Source organism: Suricata suricatta, chromosome 1 (genome assembly GCF_006229205.1).
Source record: "Suricata suricatta isolate VVHF042 chromosome 1, meerkat_22Aug2017_6uvM2_HiC, whole genome shotgun sequence".
Lineage (NCBI taxonomy): Eukaryota > Metazoa > Chordata > Mammalia > Carnivora > Herpestidae > Suricata > Suricata suricatta.
Genome location: NC_043700.1, coordinates 42,152,631 through 42,161,942, shown reverse-complemented (window position 1 = coordinate 42,161,942; position 9,312 = coordinate 42,152,631). Strand labels below are relative to the sequence as shown.

At 45.6% G+C, this 9,312-nt stretch overlaps 1 long non-coding RNA gene across 1 annotated transcript in view; it reads left to right on the top strand.

Annotated features, from left to right (window-relative positions):
• LOC115294646 overlaps positions 1 to 8,674 on the top strand; it is a 15,658-nt gene extending 6,984 nt beyond the window's left edge. Inside the window, exons 2-3 of the long non-coding RNA XR_003910047.1 lie at positions 7,817 to 7,903; positions 8,591 to 8,674. This is a non-coding gene — a long non-coding RNA (uncharacterized LOC115294646). The remainder of the gene's footprint in view (positions 1 to 7,816; positions 7,904 to 8,590) is intronic.
• The last annotated feature ends 638 nt before the right edge of the window (positions 8,675 to 9,312 follow it).

Genomic DNA, 9,312 nt, shown 5'->3' with positions numbered 1-9,312 from the left:
AATAAATGAGACAACTTGGGTGAAATTTATAAATTCTTTGAAAAATACTATTTAGCAAAATGGACACAAAATGAAAATATAATCTGAATTATCCTTTACCTAGTTATGAATTGGGATTCATTATTTTAAAACCACCACAAAGAAAACTGCAGGCCTGGGCTGTTTCACTGGTAAATTCTATAAATATTCATGGAAGAAATAACACTAATATTACACAAATTCTTCCAGAAAACATAGGAGTTCTTCAGTGGTTTATGAAGCCAGCACAACCCTAATGCCAAAACCTGACAAAACATTTCAAAAGAAGAAAGATACTGATTAATATCCCTCCTAAAATTACATGCAAACATCCTTAACCAAAGTGAACTGACTTCAGCAATATTTAAATAAGATGACACATTGACCAACTGGTGTTAATTGCAAGAATAAATGTTGGATTAACATTTGAACAATTAACAGCATCTCTCACTATATTAACAGCATGAAGAGGAAAAATTATATGAACAGTTGAAAGGATGCAGAAAAAGCATTGGACAACATTGCACCCCCTTTCCTGATAAATGCTCCTATTACATTAAGACATACGTAAAGGCCATCTGATAAAGACCATTTTCTCTTGAAGTCATAGCAGAAGAGGATAAGCAAGGTGGAGCATGAAGCAATTTTCTGAAATAATGCTTATGTACCATGACCTCATAGCCCTCATGGGCTACACACACAATTGCATTTTTAAAAACTCTTTGAGTGGTGCCTTTAAGAACTGGGGATTTCTCTCTTTGTAAATTTTACCATTAAGAAAACTGTCAACAAATATTGAACTCTAGTTATTGAGATACATGATGAAGTCTTAAGAGAAGTGTACTGATATCTACAGTTGAATTTCACCAGATGAATGGACAGAGGGATGGATATAGAAAGAAATATGGAATAAAGAAGATATAGCAAAATCTTAGTTATAGAATCTAGGTGGTGAATATATGGGAATTCATTATATGAGTCTTCAAACTCTACTGAATTCTTGACAGAGCAGTAGCAGGGAAGGGACAGAGAGGGAGACACACACACAGAATCCAAAGCAGGCTCCAAGCTCTGAGCTGTCATATGGGCCCATATGAAAATGTTCATAATAAAATATTGAGGGAAAGAATCTGAGGAGGAAACCCAGGGAAGACTGGAGGGAAGAGCATTATGGGAGAAGAGAAAGGAGACCACCCCTTCCCTGGGCTCAGAGGAGGCCCAGCCTGGAACAGGGAGGACGTGTGGGACACATGGGAGCTTATCTGTCACCAAATGCTTGGCAGGTTTTATGTGGGAGGGGTCTACATTTCACTTTGTTTAGATATAGTCGATTGAACTGGGCTCAAAATAAGCTGTTTTTATTTTAACTTTTTCTCTTTCTTTTTTTCTTCTTTCACTTCCCTTTCTAATTTAAAACACTCTCATCTTAAATGAAAGTTGCAAAAACTGCATAACCCCTTTTTGTGAACCATTTGGAAAAGAGATATTGATATGATCAATGACTGAATGCTTTAGTGTGTGTTTTCAACAAATGAAGACATTCTCTCCTGCAGCCACAATACAACCCTCAAAATTAGAACATTAACATTAAAGGGTGCCTGTGTGGCTCAGTCAATTAAGTGCCCAACTCTTGATTTTGGTTCAGGTCATGATTTCGTGGTCATGAGATTGAGCCCCTCATCACACTCTGCACTGTAAGCATAGTGACTGCTTAAAGTTCTCTCTCTCTCTCCCTCTCTCTCTTTCTCAGAAACAAAACAAACAAACAAAAAAACCATTGAACCTACTAGTTTTTCTTATCATATTTCTTTGGCTGTCTTCATGATGCCATTAAAATTTTTTTTAACATTTTTTAACATTTATTTATTTTTTAATATTTTTTAACATTTATTTATTTTTTGAGAGAGAGAGAGACAGACAGAGCAGTAGCAGGGAAGGGACAGAGAGGGAGACACACACACAGAATCCAAAGCAGGCTCCAAGCTCTGAGCTGTCAGCATAGAACCTGACGCTCAAACTCATGGACCACGAGATCATGACCTGAGCCAAAGTTGGATGCTTAACTGACTGAGCCTTCCAAGCGTTCCTTCATGATGCTATTTTGAACAGTGAGACCCTGGCCCAATTTCCTGTATTGTTATTTCCTCTTTTTCTATCTGACTCTAGTATTTTGTGGGACATTGGCAAGCTCCTTTAAGGTGAGCTTGTCAGGTTAAAGTCAGAAGTTCACTACTTAACTTATGATCCCATAATCTGGTATTTGTTTTTTGTTTGTTTATTTTTAAATAGGCTCTGTGCTCAGTGTGGGACTTGAAACCACAACCCTGAGATCAAGGGTCGCATGCTCTACTGACTGAGCACAACAGGCGTTCCTCTATATCCTGATTTTTAAAAAGCATACTCATAACCCTTAATTGTAAACATGTGTATGCATGCGCGTGTCCAAGAGAAAGAGGAAATGAATTCACACATAAGGTTAAATAAAACAACTAAAAGGAGCAAAATAATGAATGCTGTCTCTAATTGAGGATAGCATATGTGGCTTCATATTCTTACAAAAACTTTCCTTGCCCATGTTTTCTGGAATAAATACATTTTATTGTATTACAAGAGAAAAGAATCCTGGAGGGCAGCTGGAGGGAGTGGAGGGTGAAGAAGTCAGAGGGGTAAGGAGAGGCAGATCTCAGACCCTGGACACCATGCAGGGAGCATGGGTTTTATTTTTTGAGTGAAATATTAAAGAAAGTAAAATATCTCAATGTTTTATATAGACTACATATTGAAATGATACTATGTCGGTTATTTTAGGTTACAAAAATGTATTGTTCAAACTAATTTGGCTTCTTTCTTCGTACTCTTTTAGAGTGGTAGCTATGAATTCGAATTTCATGTGTGGCCTGTAATGTACTTGTGTTGGTGGTGCCAGGCTAGTATACGTGGTAGATGCAGGATCGGAAAGACCACAGTCAAGTGGAGGAGACTTGCCTGTTCAGATTCCACTGGTGGCCAAAAGCGGAGTGCCCCGCACTGCCAGGCTCCGGGAATCCTGCGGGGATCCATTCACCAGCTTCCCCTCCTTCCTGGACCCGGTGTCAGAAGAGAAGAGGGTTGTAACACATGCGCATAACGAGTGGGTTTTACCAATTGTCTGAAAACTCCCTTTTCTACATGCCCTGTGAATCCACCCCTCAGGCACAGACCCTGTGGGCTTCGTGCCCAGAGGTGGATGCAAGGTGACGAGTGCGTGGCAGTCATGGCCAACCTGAAGCCTGGATTCCAAGTGGGTCTCCATCATACCCTGTTATACAGTGATGTATTAGCTCAATAAAATAAAACAAAACCAGAAATTGCTTTTATAATGCATGCCACCTGGTAGGGAAATCTTCTAGAACATCAGCTGGAAGGAGCTCATTTTGGAGCTGTATAGGGGCAGAGTGGAAGAGGCCTGGCTGAGTGGAAAAGTTTGAGCTGTGAGATGGGCCAGGCCCTGCTTAGCCCTGTGCCCTGTGCTCTTGGCAGGGGCTAGGCTCTCTGCCTTCACAGCCCAGGGCCCTATGCCTCCCTAGTATGGCTGAGCTTGGGGAAGCCACTCAGGGCTACCTTCCTACTGGGGGCACTCAGGTTAAATCTCATCTCTTGCCACTGATCCTGTGACCTAATGGATACTTCCTCCCAGTCCTGATGTAATAAATAATAATAGTCATCCTTTCCATACATCTGTTAGTGACAGGTGAGTGGTGGCTGTCCTTTGTGTGCCCCATGTATGTTGCTGCTGAAAATGGCTCCCCCAGATTACTTGGTCAACCTAGTCAAGCTGAGTGGACGGGGTTTTGAGTGGTGAAGAAGGATTGAAGGTCCTGAGGGAAATGCGTCGCCAAATCTTTATCCCTTGTCTCCAGATAAGGAGGTTAAGTCCATGCAGCAGGACCACAGGCATGGAGTGTCCATGCAAACCTGCTTACTGTACTTGGAAAAGTTCTGAGTTCTGCCAGAAGAGCCTCACTAGGCAAGGCGTGGGGGCCACAGGGGCTCCTAACCCACAGAAGGCCCTAGTTTCCCGTACCCCTTTGTCCTGCGTTCATGCAGCCCTGCCATCCCTTCAGCACCTCCCTGTGCCCTGAGCCTTCAGTGGGCCATCTGTCCGTCTGCATGGCCCCACACTGCCCGCAGCAGTGGCCCCTTCCCACGCCTCCTCAGCACCCAGCCTTTCCTCGGCCAGGTTGAGTTTTCCACTAGGCATAGTAGATCGCCTCTTAGGGCACTTGATACTTTTAGGGCCCCACAGAAATGGTTTACTTCCTTTGGAAATCTGAAGCAAAACATTGAATAGAGTATGGCCTGGTTTATGTTCATCTTTATTTCAGTTCAGTCATAAAATTCATTTTTAACACTTCATTATTCAGGGAAAGGCTGACAAGGACAAATGTGGCCGCAGCCTACAAAGTTGTAACAAGACTGAACTTGTAGCTAGCTCCTAAAGCTTCCTCATCCCAGGCCCCCTTCCCTCATTAAGACGCATCTCTTCCCCACTTTTTGGATTCAGGGGCCAAGTGTAATTGTTCTTCTTTGACCCTGTAGTTCTGGCTGTGATTGTAGAAACAGTCAACGGGTGGGGGACAAGAAGTTCCTGTACTAGGATGACTGGAGGATGGGGTTCAGCTTGGGGACAAAGAGGCTTCTGATCCCTGACCTGGAGGGATTCCACTTCACAGGGGCTCCCCTGCAGCCCAGAGAAGCTCCATGCAAGTCTTGAAAGGAGGCCCAGCTCCTGAAGGTGCAACTCTGAATGCTTAACAGGGCCCTAGGGATGAAGTACACAGGCCCAGACCCCTCCCCCCCTCAACCAGGAGGTGTGAGGGGACAGGAGAAGCCTGTTCTTCCCCCACTCTCTTGTCAGGGACACTGGGCACCTGGAGCTTGCTCCCTCTTTCTCTTTATCTTGCCAGCTTTCCCCCGCAGGTCCCCCTGTCTCTGTACCTAGGTGCCCAGTGGGAATGGACCAGAACAGTCCCTGCACCCTCAGGAGCAACCTCAAGTGTGTCAAGCAAGAGTCAGGTACCTGGCCTGCAGGGAACCAGCGACCACTGGCCTGAGGCTGCCCACGGCTCCCTCTCCTTCCTCAGGCACTCTGCAGCTGGCCCCCTGGAGAGCAACAGGTGCGCTGTGTTCTCCTGTGCTGGGGCTGACCACTTACTGGACTGGCTGGCCATCCTCCCGGGTGAGGTGGGGGGAAGGAGCAGGAGCTGGCGCTCTCTGCCACCTCCCGCACCCCCTGCTTTGCTCCTCCAAACAGACAGGGCCCCCCTCCATCCCCAAGTCCTCTTGGCCTTTCTGACCTGGCTCTGATCTTGTTCCCTGTGATCACCCTCCATGTCTCCACCTCATGTGTGCCTCTAAGAGGCCAGCCCCATCTTGGGCTCATGGTCACATTAGCTGGGACAGAGAGGCGGTCAATGCCTTGAATGGGTAACAAGAGTCAGGAGGAGAGGGTTGCGGGCTTATACAGCTTTGGTCAGAGCAGAACCCAACAGAGATTTTGTGTTTATTTTCACTTCATTCCCTCCTTCCCTCTCCCCTCCCTAAGGGTTCCCCAGAGTTGGAATGCCCCCTCCCTGTCACCAGTCCCCAGGGGCTCCTTGTTCAGTGTCTGAGCCCCCAGCCCACACCATGCGCCCCCACCATCCTTGTGGAGGGAGATGAGGCAGAGGGCCCTCTCCTCTGCTAAGGTGGATGCCCTCTGTCTTCTAGGCTGTGGAGTGGACCCTGAGTGCACAGACCAAGTGAGTTAGTTCCTCCAGCACCCTGTGGCATGAGACTATCAGGATCTGCTTCCTGCCCACAAGAGGGCCCTGAATCAACTCAGGCCCCATCTGTCCTGCACTGACCCTGGCTCTCTAAAGTGGCCTGGGGGCTCTGGGCTGGCTGTAGGAGGGCACCTGGTCCATTGGGAGCAGCCCCCAACCATGTCCTTCCTGCTGCTTGTGAAACCCCTCCACCTTGCAGGCCTGCACCCTGGGGCACGGGAGGTGTCAGTCAGGGGTGCTGAGTGTCCCTTAGCACAGGCCCAGAGTGTGGTGTCAGCAGCAGAGTCCTGGGTGTGCTACTCCTGTGCTGCCCTAGAGGGACAGCCTTGGGAAGAGGGAAGGGGGCAGAACCTACTGTGCCCTGCAGGGAGCCCCAGGTGTGGACTCTTGAGTCAGCTCTTCACCTTCCCAAGTTCTTTTTCTGGTGCTCATGACCACCAACAGGGTCTGGGGCTCTGGACTATGCTCACTGATGAGGGAGCATAAAGCAAGCTGAGGGCCAAGCACAAGCTAGCACACCCAGCACTCCTGGCTGCCCAAGGACAAAGAGAAGGACAGAAACCAAATGGTTAAACTCATAAGAGTCTCCAACCGTTTACAAATATCTTGGTGCAATTAGAAGAAAAGGACAATCTTATCAGTAGCCTAATGTCCAGAACACCCTACTGTCTTAAAGCTAATGCTTTGCTAGAAGCACTAGAAAGCATATGCTAGTAGCAGAAGAAAAACATCTAGGCTTGACAATAGCATGAGCAGTAGCCCTCCCCTTGAGGCCAAACACTGTCAGCCCTCTGGCAGGTTTCCCTCCTTATTGTCTGTCCTGTTCTCACTGTAGCCTCAGCATCTGGGCCCTCCTGTTTTAATGAAGGGTTAATGAGAGCTCTGTAAAAACCAGAGTAGTTTAAAATAATGTAGTAAGCTATTCCTCGTAATAATATCAAATTTGTTATAAAATTATTATATTGAACATATTTGAAAATAAATCTTAGTTCAGATATCTCATCATATTTGTATGGTGGTTTCTTAGAAGCAGCAGAATTTCTTGATCAGCATGTAGAAGTGCATTTTTATTGTAAACACACACACACACAGAGTTCTGGTTCATATCAATTTATCAACTTTGATAAGACATTGAGTAGTAGAAACACTTAACTTTTGTTCCTCATAAGCTTAGAAAGTTATTCTCAGCATAGGAAGAAAATCTCTAATTCTTTACTGAATTTTTATTTTTATTTTATTTTATTAAAAATGTTAAATTTTATTTTAGAGACAGCAGGGGAGAGGCAGAGGGAGAGAGAGGGAGGGAGAAAGAGAATCTCAAGCAGTTTCCATGCTCAGTGTGGAGCCCAAAGTGGGGGCTCCATCCCAGGACATGAGACCATGTCCTGAGCTGAAACCAAGAGCTGGATACTCAGCTGACTGAGCCACCTAGGCGCCCCCCTGGTTTTTAAATTTGATGATTTTTGGCATATAGCAATATTATTAAATGGAATTTATTTGGCGGTATGATAGGAGGTAAGGAGCCTCCTGAATTCTGAGTCATTGTCTCCCTCCTGCAGTCCTATTTAACAACTGATTTTTCCTTTCCTTCTGCTTTCTTTCCTCCTTTATTGCATATGAAATGTTTATATGGACAATTATCTCTCTCCACCTGGGGTATTATTTTCTGCTCCTTTCCTGCATTTATACCACATCCTTTTTAAATAAAGAGAAGGCATAAAAGTAAACAAAAAGGCCAGTAATCCCTCCATCCTGAGTAATCACTTTTCACGTTTTCTCAAAGCAGTTAAAGCATATGCGCAGCGATATGCTTAAATCGTACTGAAAGGTCTTCAGTGGGCAGTGCAAGCCTCCCCACTCTTTCCCCAACAACCTGACTCTTTTCATTTAAGTTAGCTACAGGGGTAACTTTTTGCAATTCTTTGCTGAAATCTTTAAGCATATGCCATCTAAATACAATACTGCACCAAACTAAACTTTCTAATATGTTTTAGTATCTGAGAGAGGACAGTGTCGGCGAGTGCGGCTGAGCTGGGGGTAACCAAGACCTTGCTACCCACAGGCTGCTGCCCTGTGCACAGGTGCGGGTGAAGCCCTGGGGCCTCCCTCACAATCCACGCAGTTTCCCTCCTTTGAGGACCTGTTGCCCCCAGTCTGCCCTCCCCTCTGACTCTTACCACAAAGTGCTTTCTTACTCCAGTACCCATCTATCCTCCCAGATGGGCACCACTGAACTTGACTCCCCCAGGGCTTCCTGCTCAGGCAGCCCAGGCCACGTGGCCTGATTTTCTGCTGAATGGATGCCCATTAGGAATGCAGAACCGCAGGCTCACCAGCAGGGGGAGCTCATTAGGTTCTGCTCCTGGGTCTAGGCTTGTCTGGGCATCATCGGTCCTCTAGGAAGTGTGACCCAACTCACTGTTTCTGTGGCTTTCACCCAACCTAGGCTGAGACTGTTCTTTGATGACTTTCCAAACATTGTATTCCTTAATTCCTGAACCTACTCATGCGGCAGATGGGCCTATTGGACAATGAGATTCCTGTGGCCAGGGCTCTTGCTCTGGGCATGCAGGGTACCTTGTATGAAATGCTGGTGCCCAGGCTCAACAAAATGAGGCAGGTGTCTCAGTCAACACCCTGGACCCAGGACCACATGGTAGGCTCCGGAAAGTGCATCTATGAAGAAGGTGGCACGGGTTCTGCTGCGCCTGAGGGGAAAGACTATTTTTAGGAATCTGAGCTTCTCTTTTTGCCTTTTCTTCTTGAAGGAGAAGCATAAGTGGACAACAGCCTGGAAGAGACAGCAGATACCTGAGGAATACTTGAAGAAATTCGAATTCATAAACATCCAGCTCTTCACAAGAGACTCTTTTAAAATGTTTATTTATTTACTTTTGAGAGAGAGATCAAGAGAGAGCGAAAGAGAGCGAGAGAGAGCGAGCATGCTAGCACGTGTGCACAAGCAGGAAAGAAGCAGAAAACAAAGGAGAGAGAATCCCGAGCCAACTTCGCACCATCAGCACAGAGCCCAACTCAGGGCTCTAACCCATGGGCTGTGAGACCATGATCTGAGTTGAAATTAAGAGTTGGACGCTTAACTGACTGAGCCATCCAGGTGTCCCCACAAGAAACTCTTATTGATAGAGAATAAACTATAGGTTGATAGAGGGGAGGTGAGTGGGAGATGCACTAGATGGGTGATGGGTACTAAGAAATGCACTTGTGATGAACACTGGGTATTGTATGTAAGTGGTGAATCAGTGAACTCTACTCCTGAAACCAATATTGCACTGTATGCAAACTAAAATTTAAATTAAAAAACAACAATCATACAGCTCTTGGAATATTCTAGAACTTTTTCAATGTGGCATACAAACTGAAGTTTTGTAGCAACTCTGAGTTGAGCAAGTCTATTGGTACCCATTTTTCAACAACATTTTCTGACTTTGTATCTTAAAGTCAGGTAATTTTGGTAATTCTTGCAATATTT